We start from the raw sequence: 7885 nt of genomic DNA, 5'->3' as shown, positions 1-7885 counted from the left end.
ATTCAGAACATGGGCCGTTCTTACAGTATTCTCCCTGTACACCATGTCAGAACCGTAGAATAAATAAAGGGGGCATATAAGCAGACAATGAAAGCTCTCACAATATTTGATGATTACATTTCTCTAAAACAGGCTATAGGCTACATGTGCACCACCAAGTCAGAATAGTAGGCTAAGTTATGAGGGGGGAAAGGGACCAAATTATTAGGGTGAGGCACATGGGCTACTAACAGCTTACTACACAACATACACTTAGTATTACTTTCTTGGCTACAGTATACACATCTCCCTGGCATATTACATCATTTATGCAGCAGCATACAATACATTTTTGGACTCACCTTGTTGTGCTATGCTCACTTGAACAGGAAGGTGGCGCAGTGGTCCTTCTTGTGGGCTCTAGAAAGAGGCCCGAGCTCCCGACTTGGAATTCCGAGTTGGATGACCATTCAAAATTATTTTCTGATTTTCCCAGCTGTCTTGAACTCACTGAAGTCTGAGATTTCCCAGTTCCAAGTTTCCAGTTGTTTTGAATGCGGCAGAAGTCATGCTGGATTGACAGCATGGCCAATGTATTCAAACATGACCAATTGGATATCACGAAAAAAAAGAAAAACATTAAAAAGTATAAACATTCACATGCAACGCCATGGGCCAGAAGTTACGATCTTGTCTCATCGCTGCAACTTCCCTACGGACTCGGCGAAGGTCAACAGCCAAGCCGCACTGCTTCTTGACACACTGCTTGCTTAACCCGGAAGCCAGCCGCACCAATGTGTTGACGGAAACACTGTCGAACTGACGACCGAAGTCAGCTTGGAGGTGCCCGGCCCGCCACAAGAAGTCGCTAGAGCATGATGAGACAAGGAAATCCCGGCCGGCCAAACCCTCCCCTAACCCGGACGACGCTGGGCCAATTGTGCACCGTCTCCCGGTCACAGCCAGCTGTGACACAGCCTGGGATCGAACCCGAGGCTGCAGTTGCGCCTCAGCACTCGTTGTTGAATTTACGATTTCCAACTTGTTGTGTAATGTTTATGTCCACCGATACGTTTTATCTATAATTTCTCTTCATGTGACAAGGATTGAAAAGGATTTTCCAGTAGATTGTCGACTTGATTCATGATGATGACTGCTTGTCTAGATTGCTAGCTAAGATTTAGAAAGTATGATGTTGACATGATCAGTCCAATCAAAGCTACGGTAGATATAACGTGATTTGACTTTATTTTATCTGTGGCCAATGACCTTGAGCCTTCTTGGATGGACACTTCTAATGGAAGTCTATGGCAGCACCCAAGGGGCTTGAATTTTCGAACTCTACCCGTAGATTTTGCGGTGACGTAGTGTCTCCATTAGTGACAGAACACTTAGCCAATCACGGCGCAACTAGAGAACATTACCAACCCCTACAATCTTATTTTCCGCTGGCTGCGCCACCACCAAAGAAAGCACTGAGTTAGACTGAAACACCTGCATTTTGGAGCTGCCTTACTCAAGAAAGCAAAAAAGAAACCATGTTTATATGTGGCTTTAATAACTCAATGATTATTTATTTTTTTACATTGTTTGCAAACTGATATGTGACACGTATTAATGCCAAAATAACATGCAAAACAGGCAAAAAACTAACAAAACCGGTGGGGCTCTGCCCCACCTGCCCTGAATGACACGTCACCACTGATTACAGGTGTAATTAGTGTTACCCAGAGTTCATTCATTGACATTGGAACAATAGGAGGTACATTTATTCTGGTAAACTAGTGGTAGTGGTCAATAAACTTGGATTCCAAGAGGTAAATCTGTGGTCAATCACGCATAACCTTTCAAAAGCATGAAGTTCTGTTTAACAGTCTGATGACAAAAACATATAGAACATGATGTGAGTAGTTTCAAAAAGGAGATGTGCTGTACAGTCTGATTAGATTAATTAATTAATTAATTAATTAAACCAGCCAAAAGTTTGTGTAATACAAATGGGCGTTGTTCCTGGATAAACAAGTCTGGAACTTCCGTTCTTTCATAAAGTGTTGTCACGGATGCCGCCGAGGCTGCTCCTCCTCCTTGCTCGGGCAGGCTTCGGCGTTCGTCGTCCCCGGAGTACTAGCTACTGCCGCTCGATGTTTCGATGTTTGTCTTGTATTGTCTAGTTGGTACACCTGTTTTGTATTCTGTATTGATTATGTACCATATAAGTTCCCTTGTTTTATGTTTGCCTTTGTGTGTTATTGTCCGCGTGCGTCTCTTGTATGTATGTTCGGCATTGACCATCTTGTTTATTACGCACTCCGCGTACATTTCTCCTCTTGTGTTTGGAGGCTTTTGTTTTGTGCGTATTTTACTTTGGAAAGTAAAGTAGTCGTTACTGATCCTCTGTGTCCTGCGCCTGACTTCACCGCCGCATACACCTCAGCATTGACAGAATAACACACCACCCATGGAGTCAGCAGGAGCAGCGGCGGTGACCGAGTCACTGGAGGATCGGGTCAGCAGCCAGGACGCCATGATCCATAGACTCGGCTCCGCCATGCAAGACGTGATGGACACCCTGCGCCGATGGGAAAGAGGAGGCTTGCCCACACCTCCTCCTACATTACCACCACCATCGGCCAGCCCCATCGTACCATCTCCGGAGTCCAGTGGGATTCGGCTCTCGCTTCCGAGGGCATATGATGGCACCGCAGCCTGGTGTCAGGGTTTCCTACTTCAAGTGGAACTCTACCTGGCAACCATACACCCGGCGCCCTCGGGATACGAGAGCGTTTCCGCCCTCATCTCCTGTCTATCCGGCAAGGCTTTGGAGTGGGCCAATGCCGAATGGAGGGGAATAGACGCCGCCACCATCAGCTACGCAGAGTTCTCCCGCCGCTTCAGGGCTGTTTTCGATCATTCCCCAGAGGGTAAAGCGGCGGGGGAGTGTCTGTTCCACCTCCGACAGGGGAAGAGGAGCGCACAAGAGTTCGCCCTGGACTTCCGGACTCTAGCGGCAGAAGCGGGGTGGAATGAGAGGGCCCTCATCGACCACTATTGGTGCAGCCTGCGAGAGGACGTTCGACGAGAGTTGGCCTGCAGGGACACCAATCTAAACTTCGATCAGTTGGTGGACATGTCGATCCGTCTGGATACCCTGCTGGCTACCCACGGACGTCCGGAGTTGGGGCCGTCCATTCCATCCCCCAGCACCTCCGAGCCGAGCCCTATGGAGCTCGGGGGTGCTGGCGCTAGAGAGAGGAGGAGAGAGATCCGGAGGGAGGCCGTCCTCTGCACCAACTGTGGCCGTAGAGGACACACTGCGGTTCGGTGCTGGGGAGGGTCTCCAGGGGATCGAGGCAACAGGTCACGCACTGGGGAGTCATTCCAGGTGAGTAATAATAATAATAATAATAATAATAATAATAATAAGCCATTTAGCAGACGCTTTTATCCAAAGCGACTTACAGGCGCCCAACTCACCCAGAGCTCTCTGTTGTTCACCTGTGTATACAAGTAGTATTTCCCCAGGTTGCATCTCATTCCCAGCATAAGGCGCTAGTCGATTCAGGCACAGCTGGGAATTTTATTGATCGTAATTTTGGTGTTAAGTTAGGGATTCCCCTCCTACCAGTAGATGTGCCCTTTCCTATTCATGCCCTAGATAGCCGTCCGTTGGGATCTGGGTTGATTAGGGAGGTCACAGTGCCACTAAAGATGAGGACGCAGGGGGGTCATGAGGAGATCATTCAGTTGTATCTGATCGACTCTCCTGCGTATCCCGTGGTGCTGGGACTTCCTTGGTTAATCTCCCATGACCCACCATTTCGTGGCAACAGAGGGCTCTCAAGGAGTGGTCTGACCAGTGTGTCGGGCGGTGTCTAGGTGTTTCCGTAGGGGCGACCATGGTGGAAAGTCCGAACCAAATGCCCGCACTGCACATTCCTCCTGAGTATGATGATTTGGCACTCGTGTTCAGTAAGACGAGGGCGACGCGATTGCCACCTCATAGACAGGGGGATTGTGCGATAGACCTCCAGGCAGGTGCTGCACTTCCGCGTAGTCATGTGTATCCTCTGTCTCAAGAGGAGACGGCGGCTATGGAGACATACATAGCCGAGTCTCTGAGACAGGGATACATACGGCCCTCCACTTCTCCTGCGTCCTCGAGTTTCTTTTTTGTGAAGAAGAAGGATGGAGGGTTGCGCCCGTGTATTGATTACCGTAGTCTCAATCAGATCACTGTTAAATACAGTTATCCTCTCTCTCTGATTGCGAGTATGACGGAATCATTACACGGAGCGCGTTTCTTCACAAAACTGGATCTCAGGAGCGCCTACAACTTGGTGCGCATTAGGGAGGGAGATGAATGGAAGACAGCATTTAGTACCACCTCGGGTCACTATGAGTATCTCGTCATGCCATACGGGTTAATGAATGCTCCTTCAGTCTTCCAATCCTTTGTGGACGAGATCTTCCGGGATTTGCATGGGCAGGGTGTAGTGGTGTATATTGACGACATTCTAGTTTACTCTTCTACACGAGCCGAGCATGTAGCCCTGGTGCGTCGAGTGTTGGGTAGGCTGTTGGAGCATGACTTGTATGTCAAGGCAGAGAAATGTCTGTTTTTCCAGGAGTCCATCTCCTTCCTGGGCCATCGGTTGTCCGCGTCAGGGGTGGAGATGGAGATTGATCGCGTTTCAGCCGTGCGTAATTGGCAGACTCCAACCACGGTTAAGGAGGTGCAGCGGTTTTTGGGTTTTGCCAATTACTACCGGAGGTTTATGCGGGGTTTTGGACAGGTAGCAGCTCCCATCACCTTCCTGCTGAAGGGGGGCCCGGTGCGTTTGCAGTGGTCGGCTGAGGCGGACAGGGCGTTTGGACAAATGAAGGACCTGTTCACCTCGGTTCCGGTGCTGGCGCATCCGGACCCCGCTTTATCGTTCCAGGTGGAGGTGGACGCGTCAGAGGCCGGTATTGGGGCTGTACTGTCTCAACGCTCAGGCACGCCTCCTAAACTCCGGCCCTGCGCTTTTTACTCGAAGAAGCTCAGCCCGGCGGAACGTAATTATGACGTGGGGGACAGGGAGCTGCTAGCCGTGGTTCAAGCCCTAAAGGTGTGGAGGCATTGGCTTGAGGGGGCTCAACACCCTTTTCTCATTCTGACTGACCATCGTAACCTGGAGTACATCCGGGCAGCTAGGAGACTGAACCCTCGTCAGGCTAGGTGGGCCATGTTTCTGGCCCGGTTTGTTTTTAAGCTCACTTACATCCCAGGGTCTCAGAACGCTAAGGCAGACGCCCTGTCCCGGCGATATGACACAGAGGAGAGGTCCATTGAGCCCACTCCCATACTGCCGGAGTCTTGCCTGGTGGCACCGGTGGTGTGGGAGGTCGATGCGGAAATCGAGCGGGCGTTACGTACCGACCCTACTCCTCCAGAGTGTCCAGCGGGGCGGACGTACGTTCCGCTCGAGATTCGTGATCGTCTCATTTATTGGGCTCATACGTCACCCTCCTCTGGACATCCTGGTATTGGCCGGACAGTGCACTGCCTTAGTGAAAAGTACTGGTGGCCAACATTGGCTAAGGACGTGAGCGTTTATGTCTCCTCCTGCTCGGTGTGCGCTCAGTGTAAGGCGCCTAGACACCTGCCCAGGGGGAAGTTACAACCCCTACCCGTTCCACAACGGCCGTGGTCTCACCTATCGGTAGACTTTGTCACGGACCTTCCCCCTTCCCAGGGGAATACCACTATTCTGGTCGTTGTGGATCGGTTCTCTAAGGCCTGTCGCCTCATCCCAATGCCGGGTCACCCTACTGCCCTACAGACTGCTGAGGCTTTGTTTACCCACGTCTTCCGGCACTACGGGGTACCCGAGGATATAGTGTCTGATCGGGGTCCCCAATTCACCTCTAGAATCTGGAGGGCGTTCATGGAACGCTTGGGGGTCTCGGTTAGCCTTACTTCGGGTTTCCACCCTGAGAGTAATGGGCAGGTGGAGAGAGTGAACCAGGATGTGGGTAGGTTTCTGAGATCTTATTGCCAGGACCGGCAGGAGGAGTGGTCGGGGTATATCCCCTGGGCAGAGATTGCCCAGAACTCCCTTCGCCATTCCTCTACGAATCTGACCCCTTTCCAGTGTGTGTTGGGGTATCAGCCGGTTCTGGCACCATGGCATCAGAGCCAGATCGAGGCTCCTGCGGTGGATGAGTGGTTTCGGCGCTCGGAGGAGACATGGAACGCTGCGCATGTAGATCTGCAGCGGGCTATCCGTAGGCAGAAGGCGAGCGCCGATCTCCACCACAGTGAGGGTCCTGTGTACGCACCTGGAGATCGAGTCTGGATCTCGACTCGAAACCTGCCCCTTCGCCTGCCCTGCCGGAAGCTGGGTCGGCGGTTTGTGGGGCCATTTAAAGTCCTGAGGAGATTGAACGAGGTATGTTACAGGTTACAACTGCCTAATGATTATCACATTAACCCCTCGTTCCATGTGTCTCTCCTCAGGCCGGTGGTAGCTGGTCCACTCCAGGACAATGAGATACGGGAGACTCCTCCGCCCCCACTGGACATCGAGGGGGCTCCGGCGTACTCAGTCCGGTCCATCGTGGATTCGAGACGTCGGATGGGGGGTCTGCAGTATCTCGTGGAGTGGGAGGGGTACGGTCCGGAGGAACGGTGCTGGGTGCCTAGGAGGGACATTTTAGATCCCTCCCTCCTGACGGAGTTCCACCGGAGTCATCCCACGCGCCCTGCTCCGCGTCCTCCTGGCCGTCCCCGAGGCCGGGGTCGGCGCACGGCTGGAGCCGCGCGTCAAGGGGGGGTACTATCACGGATGCCGCCGAGGCTGCTCCTCCTCCTTGCTCGGGCAGGCTTCGGCGTTCGTCGTCCCCGGGGGGTACTAGCTACTGCCGCTCGATGTTTCGATGTTTGTCTTGTATTGTCTAGTTGGTACACCTGTTTCGTATTCTGTATTGATTATGTACCATATAAGTTCCCTTGTTTTATGTTTGCCTTTGTGTGTTATTGTCCGCGTGCGTCTCTTGTATGTATGTTCGGCATTGACCATCTTGTTTATTACGCACTCCGCGTACATTTCTCCTCTTGTGTTTGGAGGCTTTTGTTTTGTGCGTATTTTACTTTGGAAAGTAAAGTAGTCGTTACTGATCCGCTGTGTCCTGCGCCTGACTTCACCGCCGCATACACGTCAGCATTGACAAGTGTGTTCTTTACTTATCAGCAATTTATTTGAACGTTTGTGCAATAAGCCACATTACCACATTTCATTAGCAAAATAAACAACCAGTAAAATAGTTATAGAAAATTACACCATTAATTGTCAGAAATTGGAAATTGAAGGAGATGACCTCAAAGGTAAGTAAAAGGTAAACTCAAAGGTAGAGGTAAACTCAAATACTTATCAAGTATGAGCATACTGTTGCCTATGTATGTGTCTCTTGTCTATACTAGTGGTAATTCACAACAATAAAGAATGTAAGAAATGTCCAGTCAACAACAGTAGTTTCACTTAGTGTCCCTCCACAGTTTTAACCATCACACAGGAGGATATGTACTGAACAAAAATATCAATCCAACATGCAACAATTTCAAATATTTTACTGAGTTACAGTTCATATGAGTAAATCAGTCAATTGAAATAAATACATTAGGCCCTAATCTATGGATATCACATGACTGGGAATACAGATATGCATCTGTTGGTCACAGATACCTTTAAAAAATGGGCCTCATAATGGGCCTCAGGATCTCGTCACAGTATCTCTGTGCATTCAAATTGCCATCGATAAAATGCAATTGTGTTTGTTGTCCATAGCTTATGCCTGCCTATACCAAAACCCCACCGCCACCTTGGGGCACTCTGTTCACAAAGTTGACATCAGCAAACCGCTCGCC

The sequence above is a fragment of the Coregonus lavaretus genome, assembly GCF_964263955.1.
Source record: "Coregonus lavaretus genome assembly, chromosome: 11".
Lineage (NCBI taxonomy): Eukaryota > Metazoa > Chordata > Actinopteri > Salmoniformes > Salmonidae > Coregonus > Coregonus lavaretus.
This window is presented reverse-complemented; position numbering follows the sequence as displayed.